Below are 9,109 nucleotides of genomic sequence, written 5' to 3'. Positions count from 1 at the left end.
GGCGGTTAGCCGTGCTTGCGCCCTGCTCTCCATGGGATTCGGTGGGGTAGAAGGGATTGTGGGAAATGGAATTCTCTGCAGAGACTGGCTGAGGAGGACCTTCGAGTGCGCAGGCGCTCTGACTCTAGCCTAGTGGCTAAGCTGAGTGTATAGGAGGAGCAGATATTATCATGTTTCTCCCTCTCAAACCTAGGAGACAGAATCCGGAGATCTCGGAAACAAACAATCTTAAACATAAAAGGAGGTGGGGCTCTCATGCTCCTCTGTTTGACATTTAAGGTTTCTGCCCAGTGTCTGGAGACAGGCTTTTCTGCTGGTCAAAGTATAGCACCAAAAATATTGGAGGGAAAAAGATGGGAGAGAGAAAAGGAGGGGGAAGAAACAAGTATGTATTAAGCACCTACTATGTGCCAGGCACTGTGTTAAGCACTATGCAAATATTTTCTCATTGGATGTACACAACAATCCTGGGATGTAGGTGCTATTATTATCCCCATTTTACAGTTGAGGAAACTGAGGCAAGCAGAGGTTTAGGTGACTTGCTCAGGGTCACACAGAAGTATCTGAGGCTGGATTTAAACTTGTCTTGCTGATTCCAGGTCTAACTATTGGGCCACCAAACTGGCAATGGAGGTTTGTAGCTGACAGATATGTATAATAAAGGCAAGACCTTGGCCTAGGTGGGTGCAAAATAACCTTGTCTCCTTAGATTTTTGTTTTCTTACAATTTTATGTTCAGGCAAAGCCAAAGGGTATCTTGAGAATGTTAGGAGCATTCTGATTTTTGAGTAAGCAGAGTCTGGAAGGGAAAAAAAAAAAGACAATCTTAGCTTTAGGGTACTCTGCCTTCTTCTGTTAGCTGGGTGTGGTGGTTTTGACTAAACAGGATTCAAACCCTAGCACCCTAGGTACTAGTCACTAGATGATAGGAGGCTGGAGCTAAGGTGGCCAATGAAGGGATTAACTCAGAATCTGGAAGAGCAGGGATCAGCAGCCAGCAGAGAGTAGGCATCTGTTGCCAGTGGCTACCAGGACACCTGCAGAGCAACTCCTGTCAGGATACTAGTGGAGCAATGCTGAAAGTGCCACAGACATCACTGAGCAAACTCCATGAGACCAAAGCCATGATATCACATCTGTGACACTGTATCATCAAAGGCATGGGTTGTCCTTTTATGTGTGTGCCCTGGTCGTGTTATTGTTGAGTGATTTCAGTGGTATCCGACTCTTTGTGACCCCATCTGGGGTATTCTTGGCAAAGATGCTGGAGTGGTTTGCCATTTCCTTCTCCGGGTCACTTTGCAGATGAGGAAACTGAGGCAAACAGGGGTAAGTAACTTGCCCAGGGTTACACAGACAGTAAATGTATGAGGCCGGATTTGAACTCAAGAAGATGAGTCTTCCTAATTTCAGGCTCAGTACTCCATCCACTATGCCACCTAGCTGCCCTGGTCATACATGTTCCTTATGTACATACCCCTTCTGTATGATCCCTATGCATGACCACCTTCCCCACCAATGGAGTATATATTTGTGGGAGAGTATGACCTAGGTTTATGAGAGGAATGTTCTGAATTGTTTTTTTTCCTTGCAATACTATTTCATGAAATGCCTTTGCTTTGAAGTACTTAATGTTCTCTGGCCGGCTAGTGATAAAGGCAATACATCAGTGAGGACTTGAATTATAGTTTATAGTGAATTTGGACCTAGAAAGTACCTTGAGCTTGGACTGGTAATTCTGAGGGCCCATGTAAGAGGGACATTTTCAGGTTTTTTGCATTTTTTCCCCCTTCCTATCCTCTACATTCCAGCTAAACTTGTCTACTTGCTCTCCCCTATGTCTGCAAGTTATCCATCCTCAGCTTAATGTTTTAGGATCCCTAACTTCCTCAAAGCTCAGCTCAAAGCATGCCTAACGTAAAAAGCCTATGCTGAGTCCCCAGTTACTAGCACCTCTATCTCAATTATTGCAGGCTGTGGACATAGTCATATAGACCCTTAGCAGTGACTACCCACAGGGCTATGTACATGCAGGGCTGCACTGACTCTAATGTCCACATCTTCATAACAAACCCACTACCTTGCTTCACCCTAGTCCTCTTTCCTAACTATGCTGAAAGTGAGGAAAGTTCTGTGTCCCTGAGAAGCCCTGAGCTAAGACCTGCCCCATCTCTCATTTAAAGCTATTTCCTAGCTGGAATTCACTGCTTTACCACCTTGAAATCCCTACCTCCTTTCAAGCCTCAATTGAAGTGCCATCTGCTTTAAGAGCCCTTCCCCCAATAATTAGTGCTCCTTCCTTCCATTCCATTACTTTGTATATTCTCATTTGTTGTACGTGTTGTTTTTCCCTAGCAGAACCTAAGTTCCTAGAGAGCAGGAGCTGTTTTGCTTTGACTTAATACATACTGCCTAGCGAAAGAATTGAATTGACACAGTTGCAGATGTTTGGAAAGGAAAGCCGCGAAGGCCTCTGGGATATAGTTAGGGGCCGGACTCTAAGGCAGTCCCGTAATGTCCCGTAATGTCGCAAGAGGAGGTTTGTTCCGGGCTGGGCATGCCGTAAGCGCTCAAGTAATTAATCAAACTCAATTGCTTGAGTCATTAAGAGCGCGCTTGCCCACAGTAACCTCTGGACTCCATTTCCCAGAACACTCTGAGACAGCTCCTGCTCACATCACCAGTACCAATCTTCATTTTCTAGATGCCCTCCATAAATATATGCACACTTAAATTGTCTTCGAGCGCGATGAATTCTGGGAATCGTAGTTCAGCGGCATAGTCTGCACAGGCGCAGTAGTCCGTGGATCCAGAGCTCGGCTCTTTGTTCTTCTGGCGACTGGAAGGTGAGTCTTGTCCCTGGTCCTGGCTCCTCTTGCTTGCTTGGTTCGTAGCGTCCATCCCAGGAGTTACCGGCCTGGAGACAGACATGGCCCGGGAAGATTTTGGATGAGGGGGTTCTTCAGGGATGTGTGGGTGTGGAGGGGGATTCCCGGGGGGGGGCGAGGGAAGGGGGGTAAATCAGAGTAGGTCTGACGTCAGCCCTCCTGCTGTGAAGGGACTTCGGAGAAGGGCGGGGCCTACGGGGCTGGGAGGGCCTGACGTCAGAGGCCAGGCTGGTCCTGGGAAGGGATGCTGGCCCCTGGGCTTCACCTGGCTGCCTGTACCTTCCTGAACAGGCTTTGGGAGGAGCTGCTTCAGCCTCTGGGGCTGAGTGTAAGCGTCCTGTGCTCATGTGCCTCTGTATATTTGACTATCATTTATCTGGAGTCCTGGGTTCGGTTCTAGGTGCCATATTTTAGGAAGGGCGTTGATAAACTGGAGTAGGTCCAGAGAAGGGTAACCAGGATGGGGATGGAGATCATGGTATTGGACGAGCAGTTTATGGGACTGGGAATGTTTAGCCTTGAGAAGAAAAGATGGAGGGAAATAGGATAGCTGGCTTTAAGTATTTAAAAGGGTTGGCATTCAAAGCCCTTCCTAACTTAGCGTCGCCTCCCCTCTCCTTTTCAGTCTTCTCACACTTACACCCCACCCGATTTTCGGTCCAGTGACACTGCCCTCCTTGCTGTTCCTCCAACAAGACACTCCATCGCTTGACTCCAGGCATTTTCACCGGCTGTGCCTGGAGCCCTCTCTTTGCTCATGTCCTTCTCTTAGCTTCCCTTTGTTCAAGTCCCACCTAAAATCTCCCCTTCTACGGGAAACCTTTCCTGATCCTTCTTAATACTGATAACTTCCTTCTATTGATTATCTCCTATTTATCTGTAAATAGCTTGTTTGTACATCGTTGTATGCATAATTTATCTCTTCCATTAGAAGGCAGGAACTGTCTTTTCCCTCTCTTATCCACAGGGCTTGTAACTCAGTAGGCACTTAATAAATACTTATTGACTCACTGACTATGGACCAAAGCCTCTTAGGATCCTTAAGTTGCCTTCAAAACAGCTCAAATGACATCTACATAAGACCTTGACAGATGTCCACAGATGCTAATAGCCACTCTCTATTATTTTGTATTTGTGTTACATATATTTTATATTTATTTACATGTAAACATATTATTTCCTAAGCCCTGTGCTTATCAGTCAACCTACAAGCATTTTTAAAGTGTTTACTATGTGCCAGTAACTGTGCTTGGCATGGGGGTTACAGAGGAAGGCGAGAGACAATCTCTGCCCTCAAGGAGCTCACAGTCTAATAGAAGGGACAATATATAAACAACAATGTGCAAGGATAAATACTGGATAAACTGGAGATATTCAATCAATAAACATTTATTAAATGCCTTCTCTATATCAGACACTGTGCTAAACATTGGGGATATAAAAAGAGAAAAAAGACAGTCCCTGCCCCCAAGGAGCTTACAATTCAGTCGGGGAGACAACATGCAAACAAATATGCAAAGCAAGAGGTATACAGGATAAATAGGAAATAATTAACAGAGGGAAGGTGGTCAGATTAAGAGGGGTTGGGGAAGGCTTGCAGAGCAGAAAATGGGGAGAGTTCTAGGTATGGAGGGATAGTTGGGAAAAATACTGGAGATGGAATGCCTTCTAGGAACAACTAGGAGACTCAAGTGACTGGTTGGAATATCTTGTAGGGTATAAGTTGTAAGAAGACTGAAAAGGGAAGGGGTGGCAAGATTGTGAAGGGCTTTGGATGCCAAATAGAGCATTATCATAGGGGGAAGGTACTAGCAGTGAGGAAGCTCAGGAAAGACTTCTTTTAGAAGGTGGGCTTTTTTCTGAGACATGAAAGAAGTCAGAGAAACCAGGAGGCAGAGAGAAGGAGGAAAAAAAATGCCTGGAGTTGCAAGATAGAGTTCCTCCTTATGTGCAGGACAGCAAGGAGGCCATTGTCACTGGATCGAAGAATACATGGGATGTGAGAGAGGAGGGGAAGGAAGGTTTAAGAAGACTGGAAAGGTCTGAAAAGGGACTAGGTAACCAAGTGCTTTAGAAGCCAAACAGAAGATTTGATACTGGAGGTAATAGGAGGCCACTGAGTGTATTGAATATAGGGGTGAGATGGTCAGACTTGTTGCTTTAGGAAGATCAGTTTGACAGCTGAGTGGAAGCCGGACTGAAGTAGGGAGAGACTTAAGGCAGGGAGACCAACAGGCTATTTCAGTAATCCAGGTGGGAGGTGATAAGGGCCTGTAGTGGAGACGCAACAGTGTTAGAGGAGAGGAAATACTGAGAAATATTATAAAGGTGGAAACAACAAGACTTGGCAACAAATCATATACGAAAGGGAAGAGTTGAGAGTGGTGCCTAAGTTATGAGTTCACTCCTAGATGTTTTATACATTTTGTAGTAGTTGTGAATGGAATATCTCTTATTGTTGTCTCCTAAGCCTAGAACATAAGTACTTAACAAATGCTTGCCTGCTCATTCTTTCTATCTATCTATCTATCTATCTATCTATCTATCTATCTATCTATCTGTCCTTCCATCCTGGTTATTCTCAGAACTTTATAAAAATATTGATGATTTTTGTAGATTTATTTTGTATTTCTACTACTTTACTCAAGCCATTAACTGTCGATAAGTTTCTTTTCTTCTTCTCTGCAGTTTCCTAAGTAAACCATTATGTGATCAGTATATAAGGATAATCTTGTATATATTTTGTGTTTATATGTATTAATAATAATAATAGCTAACATTTATAGAATGCTTACTATGTGCCAGGTACTGTGCTAAGTGCTTTACAATTATTATCTCATTTGATCCTCACAACAACCCAGGGAGGTAGGTGCTATTATTATACCCACTTTACAGATGAAGAAACTGAGGCAAAAAGAGGTAAAGTGACTTGCCTAGGCTGACACAGCACACAAATAGTAAGTGTCTGAATCAGATTTAAACTTGGGTCTTTCTGATTCTAAGCCTACAGCTCTGCTCATAGCACCGCTTAACCACTCCATTTACACATTGTTTCTTTGATAGAATGTATGCTTCTAGAGGGCAGGAACTGTTTTGTTTTGGTCTTTGTATCTCCAGCACCTAGCACACCATCTTTCAGATAGTAAGTGTTTGATAAATGTCTGTTGATTGACTAAGGATTAGATGTGTTCTGCATGGACTCAGGGAGCAGAACTCATAGGGGGCAATTTCAGTTTCATGTAAGAGGAAAAAACCAAAACATTTTCTAATAATTAGAGTTGTCCAAAAATGAAAAGGGGTGCCTCGGCTGATTGTGGGCTCCCCTTCCTCAGAGTTTTTCAAATAAACCTAGATTGCCTCTTAGGACCATCGATCTGAAACTTGAAAAGCCCTCATTTTATCCAAACCCTTCATTTTACAGATGAGGAAATTGAGGTCCAGAGAAGTTAAATGACTTAACCAGTGTCACAGGTGCATGTCAGAGGCAGGATTTAAACCCAGGTCCCCTGACTCTAGAATCAGTGCTCCTTCCCTTGTACCATCCGGAATCTTCTTCATGTGTGGATTAGATGATGGTCACTGAGGCCTCTTCCAATTCTGAGAACCCAAACTCAATTTGTGCTGTTCAGCCATAGCGCCATATTGTAGGTCAAGGTCTTCAACCTGTTAAAGGAAGATAGGAACTAGACTTGTGATTTCATTGGTATAGGGAACTCCCAGGTGAAGAAACTCCACCTTACAATGCAGATTGGCACCTTCTCTGCAATTTATAGTGAGTACTTAGTGAGTACCCTTTGTGAGTACTGAGAGGTCAAATGACTTGCCCATAGTCACATAGTCTGGCAAGACTTACATCTAAGTCTTGAACTTGAAGGTCTCTTTGGCTTTGAGGCTAGCTCTCTATCCACTGTGCCATTCTGTTTCTGTTAAAAGAGATGATTTATTTATAGAATCATAGGATTGTAATTCTAAGATGTGAGGTCATCTAGGCCAAACTCCTCATTTTACAGATAAGGAAACTGAGGCCCAGAAGATTTAAGTGACTTCCCCAGGCTCATGCAGATTGTAAACAGCAGAGCTGGCACTCAACCAGAGGATCTCAGACTCCCATTCCCCAGTACTGTTTCTACCACATCACACAGTTATTTGTAATGTTCTTTGAACATAACTTTGTTAGAAGTTTTCCTATAGCTTTTTGTTTTTACAGCACAACATCAGTCATTTCTGTATATAGGTTCTTCCTTTTTCCCTCCTATATCACCTTCTCCCTGTCAAAAGAAAAAAGTTAAGCAAAATAACCTCTCCTGAGATCTATCTAGCTGTCGTGGTTCCCTTGCTGTCTGCTATCAGCAGGGAGGTGTCTTATCTGATCTCTGGGACCGAGACTGGTTTTTTAGCTATTCAGAGACTGACTTCCTTCTAGTGCTGCATTTATTTATATTGTTGTAAACATTATGTATGTCATTCTCCTGGTTCTGCTTATTTAACTGTGCATCATTTCATAGAAACCTTCCCATGTTTGTCTGAATTTTCATATTCATAAGAACCTACCGGTAGAGCTGGAAGAGATCTGAGAGTATCTTGTAGGTGCCTAGCTATGTATCCCAGCCCTCCCATTTTATAGATGAGGAGCCTGAGGCCTGTGGATGTTAAGTGACTTGCCGAAGGCCTCACTGATACCAAGCATATATCAGAGACAGAATTTGAACCCAGGGCCTCTGAATCTAGGGCCAGTACTATTTATTCATTATTCTCGCAACAATATTCTGTTATATTCCTATAACACAGTGTGTTCACCCGTTCTCCAGTCAATAGACATCCACTATATTTCCAGTTCTTTACTTCCACAAAACTGATATACATTGAAGCTTTCTGTTGTTTTTAAAATAGATGTTTATCGATATCATTTGTTTTTAAATCACCTAGAGTTCCCCCTGCATCTCTTCTTTTTCCTCTCCTGGAGAGCTATCTCTTATAATAAATAATTTTTTCTTAAAAGAAAAAAGGAAGAAGAATAAAATTTCAGCAAAGCTGATCAATATACTAAAAAACAATGACATTATATATAATACCTGTGACCCTCCCACTCCTGCAGAGGAACAGGGGAGGTGTCTTCTCATCTCTCTGAACCTTTCTGTTTTGGAGCCCTTTGAGAAACATCTGTATGCCTAGGAGTGGTGTCACTGGATCGAAGACAATAGGAAGTTTACTGGCTTTTCTTGCCACTAGACTAAAATTCCAAATTGTTTTCCAGAATAGGTGGACCGATACACAGCTTTGCCAACAGTGAAGCTAAGCAGTGTGCTTCTCTTCCCATTGCCCTTCCAATATTCATGGTTTTTGTCTTGTGTCATCTTTGCCAGTTTTCTGGGAGTGATTTGCATTTCTCCTATTACTAGTGATCTGGAACATACTTTCATGTGGTCGTTGTTAACTTACAAGCATTACTAATCTGGTCAGGCTTCCACTACTCACCTGGACTGTGCTGCATGTCTGTTGTCTGAAAGAGTAGGGATACTGGATTTAGAGGCTGAGTACCTGGGTTTGAATCTTGCCTTTACTTCTGACTTGGGGCAAATTGCTTCATAGAATCACATAATCTCAGAGTTGAGAGGGATTTTAAAGTCTACTCTGTTCAGCCTCTATCTGAAAAAGAATTTTTTCTACAACAACCGAGGATCCATGGACTTCTTAAAAAAAGATTTCAATCACTGTATTTCAATATTCTTGGTTTCCTTTGTAGTCCTCTGCATTTTATCCCATGCTGTTTAAAACCATTCTGAGAAGAGGTCCATAGGTTTCATCAATTTCCCACGGGGATCCATGGCACACACACACAAAAAAGGATGAGAACCCTAGTTCTACAACATACCCAAGAAATGGTCACTCAGCTTTGGCCTAAAGATGTCCAAGGATGTGTTGGTGGTGAGGGGCACTACCCTTACAAAAAGGTATCCATTCCATGCTTTAATAATTAATTGTTAGGGGGGAGCTAGATGGCGCAGTGGATAGAGCACCAGCCCTGAAGTCAGGAGGACCTGTGTTCAAATCCGGCATCAGACCAAACACTTGACACTTACTAGCTGTGTGACCCTGGGCAAGTCACTTAACCCCAATTGCCTAAAAGCAAAAAAAAAAAAATTAACTGTTAGGAAATGTTGAGTTTCCTAACTCACATCAAGTTGAAATCTTCCTCTGCCACTTTTACCTGTTGCTTATAG

The 9,109-nt window shown here is 43.0% G+C and overlaps 1 protein-coding gene across 1 annotated transcript in view; it reads left to right on the top strand.

Annotated features, from left to right (window-relative positions):
* Positions 1 to 2,495: 2,495 nt before the first annotated feature.
* The window catches only part of LOC110196227 (uncharacterized), a 30,711-nt gene continuing 24,097 nt past the window's right edge, over positions 2,496 to 9,109 (top strand). Inside the window, exon 1 of the mRNA XM_078154014.1 lies at positions 2,496 to 2,846. The gene's annotated coding sequence lies outside the window, so the exon portion shown is untranslated. The remainder of the gene's footprint in view (positions 2,847 to 9,109) is intronic.

The sequence above is a fragment of the Phascolarctos cinereus genome, unplaced genomic scaffold (assembly GCF_003287225.1).
Source record: "Phascolarctos cinereus isolate Bilbo 61053 unplaced genomic scaffold, phaCin_HiC Scaffold_4;HRSCAF=312, whole genome shotgun sequence".
Taxonomy (NCBI): Eukaryota; Metazoa; Chordata; class Mammalia; order Diprotodontia; family Phascolarctidae; genus Phascolarctos; species Phascolarctos cinereus.
This window is presented reverse-complemented; position numbering and strand designations above follow the sequence as displayed.